The sequence below is a fragment of the Gavialis gangeticus genome, unplaced genomic scaffold (genome assembly GCF_001723915.1).
Source record: "Gavialis gangeticus isolate Ggan-Ray unplaced genomic scaffold, GavGan_comp1, whole genome shotgun sequence".
NCBI lineage: Eukaryota > Metazoa > Chordata > Crocodylia > Gavialidae > Gavialis > Gavialis gangeticus.
In genome coordinates, this window is record NW_017728994.1 from 64,448,522 (window position 1) to 64,464,304 (window position 15,783).

At 42.6% G+C, this 15,783-nt stretch overlaps 1 long non-coding RNA gene across 1 annotated transcript; it reads right to left on the reverse strand.

Annotated features, from left to right (window-relative positions):
• Positions 1-47: 47 nt before the first annotated feature.
• LOC109287675 lies at positions 48-15,421 on the reverse strand. Its single transcript, XR_002094936.1, has 3 exons — positions 15,322-15,421; positions 10,225-10,230; positions 48-60 (listed from the first exon to the last, which is right to left on the reverse strand). It is a non-coding gene; the product is annotated as an uncharacterized LOC109287675 (long non-coding RNA).
• Positions 15,422-15,783: the final 362 nt, after the last annotated feature.

The following is a 15,783-nucleotide window of genomic DNA, read 5'->3' on the forward strand; positions in this document are numbered from 1 at the left end:
CTCGTAGTTAGCCCACGTTAAAGAGAGCTAAAAAAAAAAAAAAAAAAGGACTAAATCTGGCTATGAAATTTCCAATGAAAGAGTTTTTAATTGAAAAATGCCAGTTCATCAAAAGCAAAAGGTTTCCTTGGAACTTGCCAGTTTTGACAAAATTTTCATGATACATTTTCAGTTTAAAACCAAACAGAGAAAAACCTGCCCTCTATCCCAGAACAGGCAGTAGCTGAGCAAGAGAGAGTGGAGAAGGAGACCTCCCTATTCTAGTACAGCCAATAAACCACAGGTTGAGGCTCTGCCCTGAGAGCTGGGAGACCTGGGTTAGAGTCACTGCTCTGAGTCAGGTTGAGCCGAGCAGTGTTTCTCAACCTGCGAGTTGTGACCCAAAGTGGGTCACAAGAGTATATGAAAGGGTCACAAACAAACTTTAAAAATGGATATCCTTTAAAGGATAATACATGGGAAACTGTGGCTTTTCCCTTGCAGGCTGGCAGAGCTCCAGCCTACAAGGGGCTGCTTAGGGCCCCCACGCCCCACACACCCACCCCCTGCTCCACACACTGTGGGGGTGGAAGGCAGCAGGTTGGGAGTGAGGGCCACTGGGTTGGGACTGGCCATCAACATTTACAGATGGGTCTTGGTGCTGAAAAGGTTGAGAACTACTGGAACAGGGACTTGAGCTAGGTCTACCACACCCCAGTGAGTGCCCTCATCCCCATGCTGTGGGCTACTCCAGGAACGTCGTTCTTTCTCTTCTCCAGGAATAATTGTTAAATCATATCAGTTACACCCCAATGAAGAGGAGGGACAGACTGAAAATCTCAACCCTTTTTGTAGGATGGAAAAACCATTTCACATGCAGCTCTATCATAACCCATGTTACAAATATGTTTCACAGTTAAAAAACATCTATTTTTCACCACTTGTACTGCTTATGATCTGGAAGCTTATTAGTTTTCTTTCTAGTTGTAGATATTTGCCCTTTCAGCTGCCATGCAGTAACCAGTATAATGTGAAATGAGCATGGCAGAGGAAAGTTTAATTTCAAACCTAAAAATGGAATTAGCAAAAGAATTAACTTACAATTTTATACTGAATAGGTTTGGGGGCTAGGGCCTGTATCTACTTGTGCGATTGCAAAGCCCCAGGGAGTGATAAGCTCCCAAAAATAGCTGGGGTCTTTGGATTCTAATGCAATAAAGTGTGTGTGTGTGTGTGTGTGTGTGTGTGTGTGTGTACACACTTTATTGCATTGGACTCCAGCTGTTCTTTTATTTATTTATATATATATACACACACACACACACACACACACACACACATATATATATATATACACACACACATATATATGCGATAGATAGATAGATAGATAGATAGATAGATAATTAGCTCTGAGAGGACTTTTGTGTTCAAACCATAAAACTGGGGTCTAAATTTCACTAAAAGTGCATTCTGATATTTGTGTTTCCTATAAAGGAAAGCCTGGTCAAATTGTTCAACAATTTCACTTATTTGCCTGGCCACACACCTGGGCATAGCTAATGCATAACTATAGCATTTTGAAGCTCAGTGCAGCTTACACCAACAGTGGTTTAATGTAATGCTTCTTTTAAATAATGTTCACAAAAAGCTTGTCTACGTGGGTTCTATATAATGCTTGTTTTGTAGAATCAGCCTGACACCAAAATCAATAAGTAGCAGTTGCCTTAAATTAAATGAGAGTGGTGATCAATTTAATGTTACTTTATTTAAGCTCCTGCATATTTTCTAATCTGTGCACAGTATTGACAAGTGGGACCTTAGAGGACTGGGACCTGGCAACATGGTCTATTAACATACTTCTGCACATACTTCAACATGTTTTCAAATTTTCCCTGTGAAACAGACATACCTCCCAGAAAGTACTTTTATATTGTCATGCCATTAATATGAGCTATGAGTAGGATGGCGGACACATCTGTAATTTATTGGAAACACAGTTTTAATGTTTTTGTTTCCGAAGTGATGGGTATTTGAATGTTGTAATTGAGAAGCTGAAATGTCACAGTCAAGATCCAATTTTCTCAGCTCCAAGCATGTCCATTGCCCATTGAAAACTTGGTTAATAGTTTCTCACATAAATTATTGTCTTGCACAGGAAGCTGCAGTACCTTTCACCATTCATCAATATCTTTGCATACTCTGAAAGAAAAGGAAGTATTCCACTAAAAATGACAAACAAGAACACCTATTTTTAATTTATTCTTTTGTGGGATGAAAAGACAGCAGTCTAGCAATAGCATCCTATTCTCTTCTCTTAAATGAGCCAGTTTCCAAACTGGTTTACAACAGCAAAACTCCTCAATCGGAGAGAAGCAGAAGCATGTTTGGAATTAAAAAAAAAAAAAATCAATTCTGTCATCATATTTAGGCTTCAAGTGATCTCAGTGGGCCCAGGGAGCTTTTCATACCAGTTAGGCTGCTGAATGAGAGCATAATCTCTTTACAGTTTTTTCTCCCCTCAAAGTGGCTGGAATCTTTTTTGTCAACCCTGCCGCACGTGAATGGTGTAGCTAATAAGCCTATTAATGAGGTTCCACAGTGGAGTGTGAATAGGTAAATAAGACCCAATCTGTTGAGGTTCAGGAGCAAGGGCAGTAAAGCCATCAAGAACTAAAGGTGACAGTTTGAACTGAAATAGGAACAACAGCTCCAGGTTTCCAGCAAAAGAAAAGACAGACAAGGCACACATTCAGCCTCTTTCTACCCCCTACTGAGTTCTATTTTCTTTCCTTTTCTTCCCTCTTTATAAAATGTCTTGAGTAGTCACCCATTTTTTCAAAAGCTCTTGAGACGTCCTTTTTCATTCTGGTAATGATACATCAATAGGGAGGAAGGAAAATGAGGACACCAATACCCCTTTGCACTGCAAGTTTTAAAAGCCAGAACAGTGCTGTCTCCTAGCATATGGGAGTGAGGGGGCAGGGGAGAAAAAAAATGTAAAACTGAACCTTTCAGTGTTCAATATTTTCGTCTCTTCTGTCAACCAGCCTTCTTGTTCTCTCACTCTGTAACTAGACGTTGATACATTATTATTCAGCATCGGGATGGCAAAAAACCTATAAGATGCAAGTAGTGCATGAAAGCACAGCTGTAATTAGAGATGGATTCACTCCAGTCCCTAGATTGGAACAAAACTCAGACTTGGGGGAAGTTAAGATCTGAACTCATATCTGTACCAGGCGCATCCCATTTATAGCAGAGAGACACAAAACTTTGGCTGACTCCAATATGTCTATGAGGAGCTGGATCAGGGTCTAAAAATCTGCAGCTGTAGCCCACCTCAAGTTACTACAGATGGAGAGTAATAACACAGGGGGAGAGACTGAAAACCCAAAAGGATGTAAAATACCCAACTTCCCTTGGAAGACAGTATGAATTGATCACCTAACTCCCTTAGGAACATCTAAAAATCTCACCCTGACTGTAACCATATCTTACATCTTATGCGCTGGCTATCAACAGAAACAATTTGTGACAGCCCTTTAATTGAGATCTCAAGATAGAAACCCAACCATGTACTTCAGTGTCCTGGAAAAATTCCCATGATAAAAGTAACTTACCCTACTACCCCATTGCGAATAAACAAGATGTTGGCATACTCAGGACTGTTTTATTGGGTGCTCCCATTAAAAGCAATGGGAGCAAAATTTCTTCTGCACTAAGTAATTTGCTTTGAACTGCTGTCTGACAGTGCTATACACACCATTAAATGTGTTTAAAATTTTTTTTTTTTAAATAAAAGCTTGCCTGAAATGAGGCATCTAAATCCATATGTCTACATCTAAATATTTTGTCGGCTGTCAAAGGACAGCCTGCAGCTCCCACAGATTCTAACGCAACTTGAAAACCAAGGGAAATTTTAGATGCCCAGCTGCTTTGCAAATGGAGCCATCATTTAGGTGCCTAAGTAATATTAATTTAGGAACCAAATGACAATCATCAACTTTTTAAAATCTTGACATAAGCAGTATTCACCATGCTTGGAAGTAGGCTCTTCCATGAGTACACATTATATAAAGAAAATGCTGAATTGAAAAACTAATGTGGTAAGAATTGCTTTATTTTAATGCCAGTAGAAAGAGTCATTACCCATAAAAGTCTAGAGTGGACCAATTACCAAATTTTTTTTTTTCAGCAGAATATGCCAGTGGACATTTCAGGGGATCAGCTTGCTGACCACAAGGAGATGAAATTAATCCTGCGTGTCCAGCAAGAGTAAGAACCTTTTTCTTTAAACCACAGTTTGTAGCAATATGATTGCTTATACCCTTCCATTTTTGGGTTCCTCTTTTCATTTGCCACACCAGATTCTCCTAAGAGAAATAAAATTATTTCAGCTTGTGCGCCGAGATAGTTTAGACAAAGGTAAGTCAGCACTGTATCACTGCAGTGCATTTCTACTCCAGTCAAGGATCAGGGTTCCATTATTCTGGATGCTCTACATACTTTTTAAGACATGTGATCATAAAACCTCCTGAATAATACTTTTAGTCTCACTTCGTTGCAGGAAGAATGGGAAGAATTGAGCTGTGTTAAAAGCTCTGCTCTCGAACTTTGAAAACATGGATTCTATTCCTAAAGCTGTCTCAGGTCTCCTGTGTGAGCCTCAACTAGTCATATATTAAATGCTCTCCATCTGTAAAATGAGGATAATAGAAGCCATCTTTGCCCAGCTCTGTCTTATCTATTTAGCTTGTAACATCTTCATGTTTTACTAGGTGTTTACATATGGCCTTGCACAATCCGACCCTGATCCCAGCTAGAACCTCCAGGCACCTAATAGTGGAAACAGATACACACACTTTGTAAAGGGTCCTAAAACCAATTGTTGTTTAGCCAGCACGGGAACATACCGATCGAAATAAAATGAGAAATACTAATGTGCATTTCTTTGAATTGGTTTTCTCACTGCTCTTAAGCAATGTCTTAGGTTTAGATCCAATTCCTTTAATAAAGTCAGGGTCTCCCTCCACCCTGTCTCCTGCCCCCATACTCTAACACATGACTTCTCTTCTGTCTATCCTTTGGAAGCACGCACTTTCTGATGGCTCTCTCTCAGTGAAACCTCCTTTGTCAGATAATCTGTCATTCACCATGTTATCTAATGCTTAGTTGTCTAGCATTCTCCCTCCAGGATTCAGACTTCTAAAACTGGTTTCAACCGGGTAGTATCCAACACTTTGTCAAATACTTCCATGCAACAGATCCTCAAGGTTTCACACCCCTTCCCCCTCCCAGCTGTTAACCTGTCACCACCTCTTGAAATTTCAGCACAACATGGAGGTAAAGAAAGAGACGGAAAGTAGGTAAACCCCAAATACAAAATGAAGATGGCTGCCTGACGTAGAGAATCCCCTAGTAACCTAATTCTTAAGGAGCACAGAGAAAGCCTCCAAACTATCACACAAATGCATACTGATTTTTCTTCAGCACTGAACGCAATACTGAATAATTTTTTTGTGCTTTAAAGTTAACGCTGCAGTAAAGTTTAGTTCAAGCAACAGTTGATAGAATACCCCAAAGAGAAGACCTGTTTATTAGACTGCTGTTAAGTGTGGCCAAGTTTAGGACCTTACTGTCTTGTCAATCTTTTATGCATAATAAAGGCAAGTTCAGTGGTTCTGGGATGATAAAATTCGACAGTTCTGCAGTACTCAGATACTACTGTGATGAAGACCAGATGGATGCACTGGCAGATACTGCAGTAGAATTCCATGGCTGTTAAATAATCCAAAATGGGAAATATTTTGCAGAGTCAATGCAAATAAGGAGGTTGGAAGGCTGAAATATAACTTTTAATTGGGATAACACTTATGCATTAGAAAGAAGCATGTTCCTACAAGAAGGGCAAGATTGGTTTATCATAGCTTGCGTAGTATGATGCCTGCATATGTGTGTCACTGCCCTCTAGTGGAAGGAATACATGATCGAGACCTACTGCTTCTTTAGCTTACCACATAGAGCCAAAGGTTCAGTTTCTGATTTTTTTAGCTATAGTTAACTAATGACCACAATGTCCATATGGACATACTCACAGATCAAGGAGAACAAGCTTGCCAGTGGGCACTTTGGGCTTAATCCAAATCAATCGAGTTATAATTAATATTATAACTAAGGTTTAATATGGGAAGCCTTAGATCTGATAATTATTTGATCTGAAGAAATCATGACTGCTAAAAATGACAGTAACGTAAAAGTGGTTGATTTGGAGAAAACTACTAAGCACATGGTGAACCCTAACTGGAATACTGTAAGACAGGGATGTCTTTAGGTCCAAAATCGTAAGATCTAGTCAGCATTGATGCTACTAGGAAGCTGCAAGGCATTGACACTGTTCATTCCACCATTCATGGTCCTCATTCCCATCAGTTGTGTGGTCTCCAATGAGTTCTCAGTGCTTAACATGCTACAAGAGTGCCCTGTTCCAAGTGGCTGTGCCTAACAAGCTTTCCACATCCTTTCCACAGATCTCATGAAATTTGATGACATAGTCACTGCCCTCTAGTGGGCAGTGTTGATGATCCTGATCCCAGACCCTGGGTTGACCCAAAGAGTTGACGACAAAATTCCCAGTCACCAGAAGAAAATTCACATAAGATATTACACAAACCCAGTCTTTCCTGCCAAAGTCCATGGGGGTTGGACCTGATGATCTGTAAGGTCCCTTCCAGCCCCTAACAAAATGAAACTATGAAGCAGCATGCACTGGGAAGGCACAGTTCTTTGGGTAAATGTGATATCTTTTATTAGATCAACTGAGTAGTTGGTAAAAAGTTTTTTGCAAGCTTTTGGGTGCAATCACCCTTCTTCGGGCATAGGAAGTCTCTGCTGAGACTCCAGGGAATAAGAGAAGCTAAAAGTGTGACAGGATGTCAGTGGGAATGTAAGTAGGTGGAAATGAGGAAAACAAAAGGAAAAGCAGGAAAGGGAGGAGGGGAAAATGAGGGGGGGAGGAAGAAAGACAAAACTGAGTAAGGGAGACACTACAGTAGTAGATTTTCAAGGTAGAAAAGAGGCTGTCTGAAAAAGTAAATAGCTGGAAATTAGGAAGACAAAGGGCAGAAAAGGAGGGGAAGAGAGGGGAGGAAGGAGGGATGAAAGAAAAGTGTTAGAGGTCAGGTCTGGCAGATACCTGGTGAATCAGATGTCAGGCAGGTTGTAATGTGTCATAAATCCAATGTCTATACTGAGTCCATTATTTTTTGTATAGATTTATGAAGTGAAGTTCATAGGCTCGTCTATGAAAGGTGTTTTGTAAGTTCCCTTTGAGGATTAGAACTGAGAGATCAGAGAGGGAGTGACTGTCTTGTGAGCAGTGTGCACCCACAGGTAATTGGGTATTCTTGTCTTTGATAGATTTTGGGTGTGCGTTCATTCTGGTATGCAGTTGTTTTTTGGTTTTTCCTACATATTTTCCATCAGGGCATTTGGTGCACATACGGAGATCTGAATATAACACCATTGTACATAGCACTTCTCAAATGAGGCACAAGGACATCACTCAAGCTACAATTTATCACAGAAGTAAAATGGGAGTCTCAGTTGGGAGTCTCTGTTGTAGTGTGTGGCAGGGATTAGTCATATGACCACTCTGTATGAGAGATTTTCACACATGGACCATCTCCTCACCTCCCAATGTCTCAGTCTGCCTGCTAGATGGTTCTCAAAATATTTTAGGCTGCAACCCATCAGGATGGGCAGACACTGCTCATCCACAGACACGGGATAGATCTACTGCAAATAAAAATGGTAACATTTTAAAATCATTGCCAATGTTTAATTGGCAAATCATCCCACTTAAGTCAGAACCCAAGCAATGCAACCAAGAAACAGAGAGTGGTTAGCCTGCATTTCTAGTTATTGAGGCAAGAGGACCAGAGGTCCATAAAAATAAGCAGATGTTAAGTCAATAACTAGAGAAGAGAAATACTGAAAATTTGACTGTAGAGAATGTTTGAATTCATATGAGTTCTTTACAATACATAGAGAATAAAATAACATGATGGTCTAACTAAGCATTTATACAGTAGCAGGAACTGAAGTACAGAAAAGGGCAATTTCTTGCCTGCAAATTATATTCCCTCAAGCTTTACATTCAGCAATCCACCTTTCTGAAAAATCAGCAGTCCCACCCCACTCAGCATGTTTCTACAGGCTACCAATTAAATTCTGGAAAACAGAGAAGCTGACACATCTTAAACAGAAACGGCTGTAATCTCCAGAGACGAAAACTCCCTATACGTTATAGTAGAAGAGAAAACTGAAAATGTAGTAGAGACAAAAGTAAAGATAAGCCAGGTCACTCTGTTAATGACTGTAAGGCACAGGAGCAAAAAATCATTTACAGGTATGAAATAACACACTGTTCTTGTCTACATCCACAGACAAAATAGACTAGAATAACTGCATGCAACAGTGCACAATAACCAATCTATTTACACATTTATATAAACATAAGTTTATATAAATATCAAACTTTGATGTCAGTCACCATGGTAGATGTGTCCACTGGCTTCACAGCCCATTAGTCATTGTGTTCAACTTGCCTTGTGATATGGGTGCGGGAGGAAACAACAGGTTTGGGGCCGCTCGTTCAGAGACTAAAAAACAAAGGCAAGAGCTGGAAGTACATATTCCTTCATCAAGGATCAGATGAAATGTCTGTAGGAGGATGCACTAAGAAATGAAGGAATGCTTCAGTATCACAGGACAGGACAAGACCCCTTGCTCGCCACCTCGAATTACTCTTGCCTGTTCTGAAGCAGCACTTGGCTCTTTCTCTCCTGTGCAGAAGGGGGCTCAGCAATCTCCAGGCTAGCATTTACACCATTCCTCCACTGAGAACTATCTGCTGGTCCAAGGAGTTTCATGAAATGAAAGAGTGCACAGTGGATAGATAGGTAAGGAGCAAGTGGGCTGAGGTGAACAACAAAGAGTACACACAAAAGACCACGATAAGGAAAAACGTCTTTACAAGTCAAGTGCCGAGGGTCAGGAACAGACTCCCCCAAGAGGCAGTAGTCGCCCACTCTGGTGATCTTCAAAAAGTGTCTTGACACCCACTTCGGTGGAGTCATCTGACCCCAGCAGTCTTACCTGCCCAAGCACAGGGGAGCTGGACCCAACGATCTTGTAAGGTCCCTTCCAGCCCCTAACAACTATGAATCTATGAATGGGGTTTTCATACCATCATGCAGTCAGGCTGATGTGGAAAGTCAGAACTGGCATGGAAACATGAGGCCTCTGCACAGCTGGCTCTGGTTTGGGTCCAACCTGTTCTGCAAGGGTGGGGGTGGGGGTGTGAGTGTGAGAGAGAAAGGTGGGGGGGAGTCTACACTTCCTATGAAGCACTAGGAAAAATTCCACATAGCGATTTTGTGCGACTCTCTTTAGCGCTCCGACAGGTTTTCTTTGGAACAAAGCAGCCAATCCTTTACACTAAAACCAGCATCTAAAATCTGAAGTTCTCCATTTGTTGGGTGCCAAGAATAAAGAATGGACTCCAGAGAAATACCCCCTTCATCTTTCTCAACTAAAAACCTGACCAGTCCACCCCTCACCTGAGATCCCCCTTTAAAGAGGGACTGGGGAAAAGAAACAATACTACTCATTAGAAAAAAGCAGCTGTAAATCTCTTGATTGCCGTGTCCACGTTCTCGATTGCTACCCAGTGTTCGCCCCACGAGAAGGCTCCTTCAAGAGTCATTCTGATAATTCACTTGTTTAATCAGGGATCACTTTGGACCTTTCAACGTTAGCAACTGCCACTAGGTTTTTTTTAAGTACAGTATTGCACTTGACCAGATTTGTCTGGGATGGTTTAGTCAGGGACGATCCGGCCTTGAGCAGGAGGCTGGACTAGACGACCTTGTGAGGTCCCTTCCAGCTCTACTTTCCTATGATTCCTACTTAGAGCTACTTCACTAATTAAATACTACAGTAACTGATGCTGAAGAAAAGACATAGAGCCAAATGGTGCAACTCAGAATAGCTTCGCTGATTTTTTCACCAGTTCACACCAGCTGAGATTTTTGCCTTCAAGCCAGGCAGTTGTCTTAGAAGCCTCTTCTTACTGTGCAACTGCCAAAACATGCCCCTACTCCTGCTTTAAAGAGCTAATAAGCATAGTAATATGATTCTTGCTAGGAAGTAATCAGCATACAAAGCCATCGTGAATGGTACTGTCCTCTCAACACAGTGCAGTAAATGAGCTTGCAAAGAGTCTACATTGCTTCCCAGCCTCAGATAGGGTGGTCTTCTGAGGTCAGAGTTGAACCCATTAGCAGAATAGTGAGGGGAAGCAGTTTGCAGCTGTTGGCATGATACATATCTTGTGAATAAATAAACTTAATTTTCCAGTCCTGCTGTTCTCTAAACATCTAGAGATATGCATTCACTCAGAAGCATTTCAAAAATAAACAAAAAGTGCTGTTTGACGGGATCCTCCTATAGCTAAAATCCTGTGTCACGAGACATCAGCCGTTCAGAAGATTTATTATTCTCCATGCCCCCATCAAACATCTTTGTTCTTAAGGAACTGTTGTGATCATCTAATTTTTTGGAGTAAGAGATGCCTAATGGAAGAGTATCCTAACACTGAAACAAATGTACTTTCGAGGAGGTAAATAGGTACATGCAGCACAACTTTAAATTAGTTTAAAACACAATCTCCAACATAGGTGGGTAACATACAATAGTTTCAAGACTAGCAAAATAGTCTCAGATCCGTAAATCTCTTTTTCAGCCCTCTTCAAAAGAATGGGTCGATGACAGATATTTTTTCCTCTTTACCATGGTGATAGGCCTTCTTCCAAATTATTACAGAGCATCCTTTAAAGAGCAGACTGCAGGATAGCTTAGGGATACCCACAGTAGCATTCAAATAGCTATCTATGGAAGAACAGGAAAAAAATCAGTCTGCCCTGGGTTCCAAGCTGCCACAACTAGACAGGTCTGGTAAAATGTGAGGCCCTCTACTACATGGCAATAAGTAGTGTAGACATGACCTGTGCTTTCCAGTAAGGAGGGACCCATTGTGACAGTGTGGCTCTTGATGGGAGTAAAGTAAGGAGAAGGAGTAAAGTAACAAGGAATAAAAACCCCTCTGGATTCATCTGAAAACAGGGGTGGGAGCTTTTCGGAGGTCTCATGGTCTGTGGACCACAGGCAATCTGCAAAGTGTTTTCTAGCATGCTGAGGGGGGCTGGATGGACAACACCTGGTGCTGACTCCTCATTGTTTCCAGCTGCAAAACTGTATGAAGACAGATACAAATGGATTTGGCACTTTCCTCCTACCCCTATTCCATGTAAGCAATCTTCGTAGTAGCCACTGAAGTGTTGTATGGTTCCCAGAGCAGGTGTTATATGAGAGAACTCATTGGATCACTGGAAGTTTTGGGAGTAAATCTGAGATATGCTCCAGATTTCCACTGAGCTGTGCTCATATGAAGTGTCTCTCTTCCTCTCTGCAGCTATGCTCACCATTCTTCCCGACTCCAGGAAGCACAGACTGCCTCAGTTCTAAGCAGGAGCAATCCCTTGATTTGAGGATGACAGTCTTCCAGTAAATAGAGAAGTCATCAGTGAGTCCAGAGATGACTGAAAAGGCTAATCCAAGATTCACGTGTTTGACTACAGACATGGCAAACAGTTCTGGGAGGACAGAGTGAGCCCTGGTGATGCTGAGTCACATCTCTTTCCCTTTGATTCTCTTATCTATCTGCCTCCGTAGTGAGGCAAAAATGATCAATGCCTAGTTATACACCACACTACCATTGGGGATGATTCAGTGCTCACATCTCCCAGGTATTGATGTTAATATTGCATTACTTCAGATTGGCCTTCAAGGTATCCTTGACTCTCTTTTGTGCACCCCTGGAGCCATGATCATTGGTGAGCTGGGAATATAAGACCTGTTTCAGGCACTGATTGTCAGCTATCCTTATATATCCTGTCCAATGCAGCTGGTGCCACACAAACATGGCTTCAATGCTGGTGGTGTCTGCTTGAGCCAAAACACTGGCATTCGTTCTTCTGTCCTTCCAATCAATGTGAAGGATTTTCCAAAGACATCACTGATGGTCACATTCTAAGGCTTTCAGGTATTTCTGATATGTTGTCCAAATTTCACTCAGTTTGGGTGAGGCAACAAGAGCTGCTCCTATTTCAGGCAATCATGAAGAAGAGTAGAGGCAGGACCTCCATGCTATGAGAACCCCTCTCTTAAAGCTCTACATCACGATTCTGGCTCATGCAGAGCAGTACCTTAATTCCCATGATAAAGACACTCCTTGGCATGAGTAAGAACCCCAGGATCCAACATTTTACTTGTAGGTATTTCAATGGCATTCTAGAGATCCTGCTAGCTGCACCATTTCTGAGACAAAAGTGTGAAGGACCTGTGCCCTCTGGGATAAATTCCCATGGACCTCTGCTCTGCTGCCATAAGCAGTTCCCTGGAAACACTCTCTGCTTGTTGCAGTATATGTAGATAACCTCCCTAGGACTTCAGAGGGAATGCTAAAACAGGCTGCAATGTGTTTCTACAGAAGAGTAATGCATAGAAGGCATATGAGGGAGTGAAGAAGGGAGGTACTGGTGGTTCAGATTAGATAGAAAGTCTTGTTTTCTGTGGACTCAGGGCAGTGAAATACAATTAATTGCCTTTAACATTGTAATATTTTGACCTCATTTCACCCATGGAGCCTGGTTATATAAGTAATGGGGATTACTTACGTAGGAGTATAGTGTGATCTTTGTTGTTTTCAGGGTATGTAATTTAATGAGGGAGAACTAGGCCTGCTATACTAACAACATATAACCTTGAGGTGTATCTACCAGTTTATTATTTATAGAGGCCCTATTAACTCTGTCTCAACACCTCACAATCTTAACAAGATCGTAAGGGAGGACAGTACTATCATCCCCATTTCTCAGATCAGGAACAGAGGCTCAAAGAGGTTAAATAAATTGGCATAGGAAGACTATGGTAGGGTAAGTGTAGCAGGACACTGGGTTGTACCCAGTCCTTTAAGAGAACAAGCAGCTGGAGAGACAGTTTGTAGGTGGCAAAGGGGAATTAATTAGAGATTCACTTGACTAGCAGCAGACTAGAGCTATATAAGCCCTATATAAGCAGTGGGTTGGAGCAATATAAGACCTGGACCTGAGCCAGTGAGGCAGTCCAGCCCTGGAAGCCATAAAGTGAGGAGCTCCTAGCATCAGAACACCTGAATACTGAAAGAAAGCAACTGTGCAACATGGTGAGAAAGGGAAGGTACCTGGGGCAGACAGGGGCTTGTTTATAAGGGCAGGTTGCCCTGGTTTATGTTAAGCCCAGAGAAGGCTTGAGCACCTGCCAGTTGTATCAGTAATTTAGCCTGGAGCCCTGCGAAGACAGGCAAGTCCTACTTAAAGGTCCAGAAGCCCAAGAGTGGCTAAGAGTGGAACCCAGCAAGGGGTACTGAAGCCCAGCAGTTGGGGATCAAGGGATCCACAAGCCCAAGACCCCAAGATGGGCTGAGGTTATGATCAGGGAATCCAGGTGCACAAAACAGGTCTGAGTAAGAGAGACCAAAGGAGGTCTAAAGACAGGGGGAGTATCTGAGTGCAGGATCTGGAGGTTCAGGAGTCAGGGAATGACTGAAAGTAGAACCCATGGGTCCATGGGCCTGGAGAAGGGCCGAGAGCTAGACACAAGCCCAAGAGGGCCTGTGAGCCTGACAAGAGAGTCCAAGAGCTCAGAGAAGAGGCAGAAAGGGGGGCTGAGTGTGGGACTAGGGTCCAAGAACCCAGAGGAGGGACTGAGCATGAGACCAGAGTCTGAGAGCCCAGGACATGGCCATGTGTGGGACCTGAAGGTCTAAGAGTCCATACGTGGGCTATATAGGTGACCAGAGGGTCCAATACCCCAGAGGAAGGGGCTGAGAATATTTCAGAGAATATTGTTGATGGATAATACCTGCGAGGCTCGGGGTATGGTGTAGGGGTAGAATGGAGCCATTCAATTACCCCTTAAGGCTACTGGTACCCAGGAGAGGCATGGGTAGGCTGAGAGGACCTGTTGAGCCTGAGGGCTAAGTTGAGACTTGTGGGGTCCAGGGGACACCTGATGGAGATTTGCCACAACTGAGGCTCACTCTAAGGCCCGTGGGCAGCCTCCCTTAAACTCTAATAAGAGCAAGGAGAGGCAGATAACCAATCGACGGAGGGTGATGTTAGAGTCAAAGCTGGGTAGGAGCCATGTGGCCACCGGGGGGTATTATGGCCTTCCCTGTGGCTTGGACCTGCTACAGTAGGGAACTGAACTGGTGCCTCAAGAGCCTCAGACTAGTTCCTTAATAGCTGGACAATTCTTCCTTTTGTTAGCATTGCTGGAGACATAAAGGCTCAGCTAGGGATTTTCCTACTGTGCTTTCAGATAGATGTGAATGCCTTACAGTTTGCTTGTCTGGTGGTGATGAAATTCTGTGGTACTGGGTGATAGTGGTAGCTGTTAGAGTGGCACTTTCTCATATTTTGGACTTAACATGTGGCATGTTTGCCAAAAAGATTGGCCACCACTGTGCTACAGATTCTTATCTACATTACCTGGATTAGCTTTTGTGACCCCTTTGTCCTTATAAGTTTTACTCATTTGCCTCTCTCAGCACTGTTGACCGTCCCCTCCTCTTTCCTTCCTTCCCTTCCTCCTTTCTCCCTTCCCAGTCTTCACTATGCAGATTACTTTCTCTGTTTAATATGCTGCTCTGTGCACGTCCTTTCACAGCATCTGATGAAGTGATATCAGGCTCATAAAAGCTTATGCTCTGCATCTCTGACTTAGATCATCTATAAGGCACACATCTACCCTGCTTTCTACCACTGGTCTAGCTATTACCATAAAAAGTGTTAGCAGCTTCCTATGAACACCTTTACTTTTGCCGTTACATCTTTATACTTTTCCCAGGAAGTTTAATGATGGGTTGTTATACATTGCTTGGTTCCAGTATTGGTCTGTGCTAGGTACTATACAAATACATAGGAATATGTAAGTCTGTGAGACTACTCATTGAAGTGCTGTCTTTCTACTTACCAAGAGGGTTTGGCTTTCTCTTTTCAAGTCAGTGAAAACTTTGTTTCCAAGTATGGCCTTTTAGTCAGCTTCTCTTTTGCTAAAAATTACCCCTTTAAACATCAAACACAGGAGGTATGCAGTCCCACTAGGGGAAATGCCCTACTTGACTTGGTGCTGGCCACAGGGGAGGACTTGGTGGGGGATCTACAGGTACAAGGTCACCTAGGGCAGTGCTTCTCAAAGTGGTGATCCGAAGACCGGTGCCAGTCCATGGGCCACCGGTCGCCGGTCTGCAGCAAGTTGCCAGGAAAGAAAGAAATATATTCGCTGGTCCACAGCCAGTTGCCAGGAAAGAAAGAAATATATTTTCAGAAGCATAACACTGATATGTCATAGTGCCACAGTTTGTACGTTCCAACACTCCAGGGGACGTCACGTCATGCAAGGTGAGGAAAGAGAAAGAAACAACCAGTCGCACATTTGTGTAGCACTGTTACACGCAGTTGCTGCCACCGGCTGAACTGGTCTCTGGCCCACTGGAAAAAAAATTGCCAATCTGCCACATCAGTTTGAGAAGCACTAACCTAAGGGATAGTGATCACCAGTTGATAGGATTCACTATCCAGCAACAGGTGGGAAAGAGAACTAGTAGGGCAGAAGTGCTAGGCTTCCAGAAAGCCAACT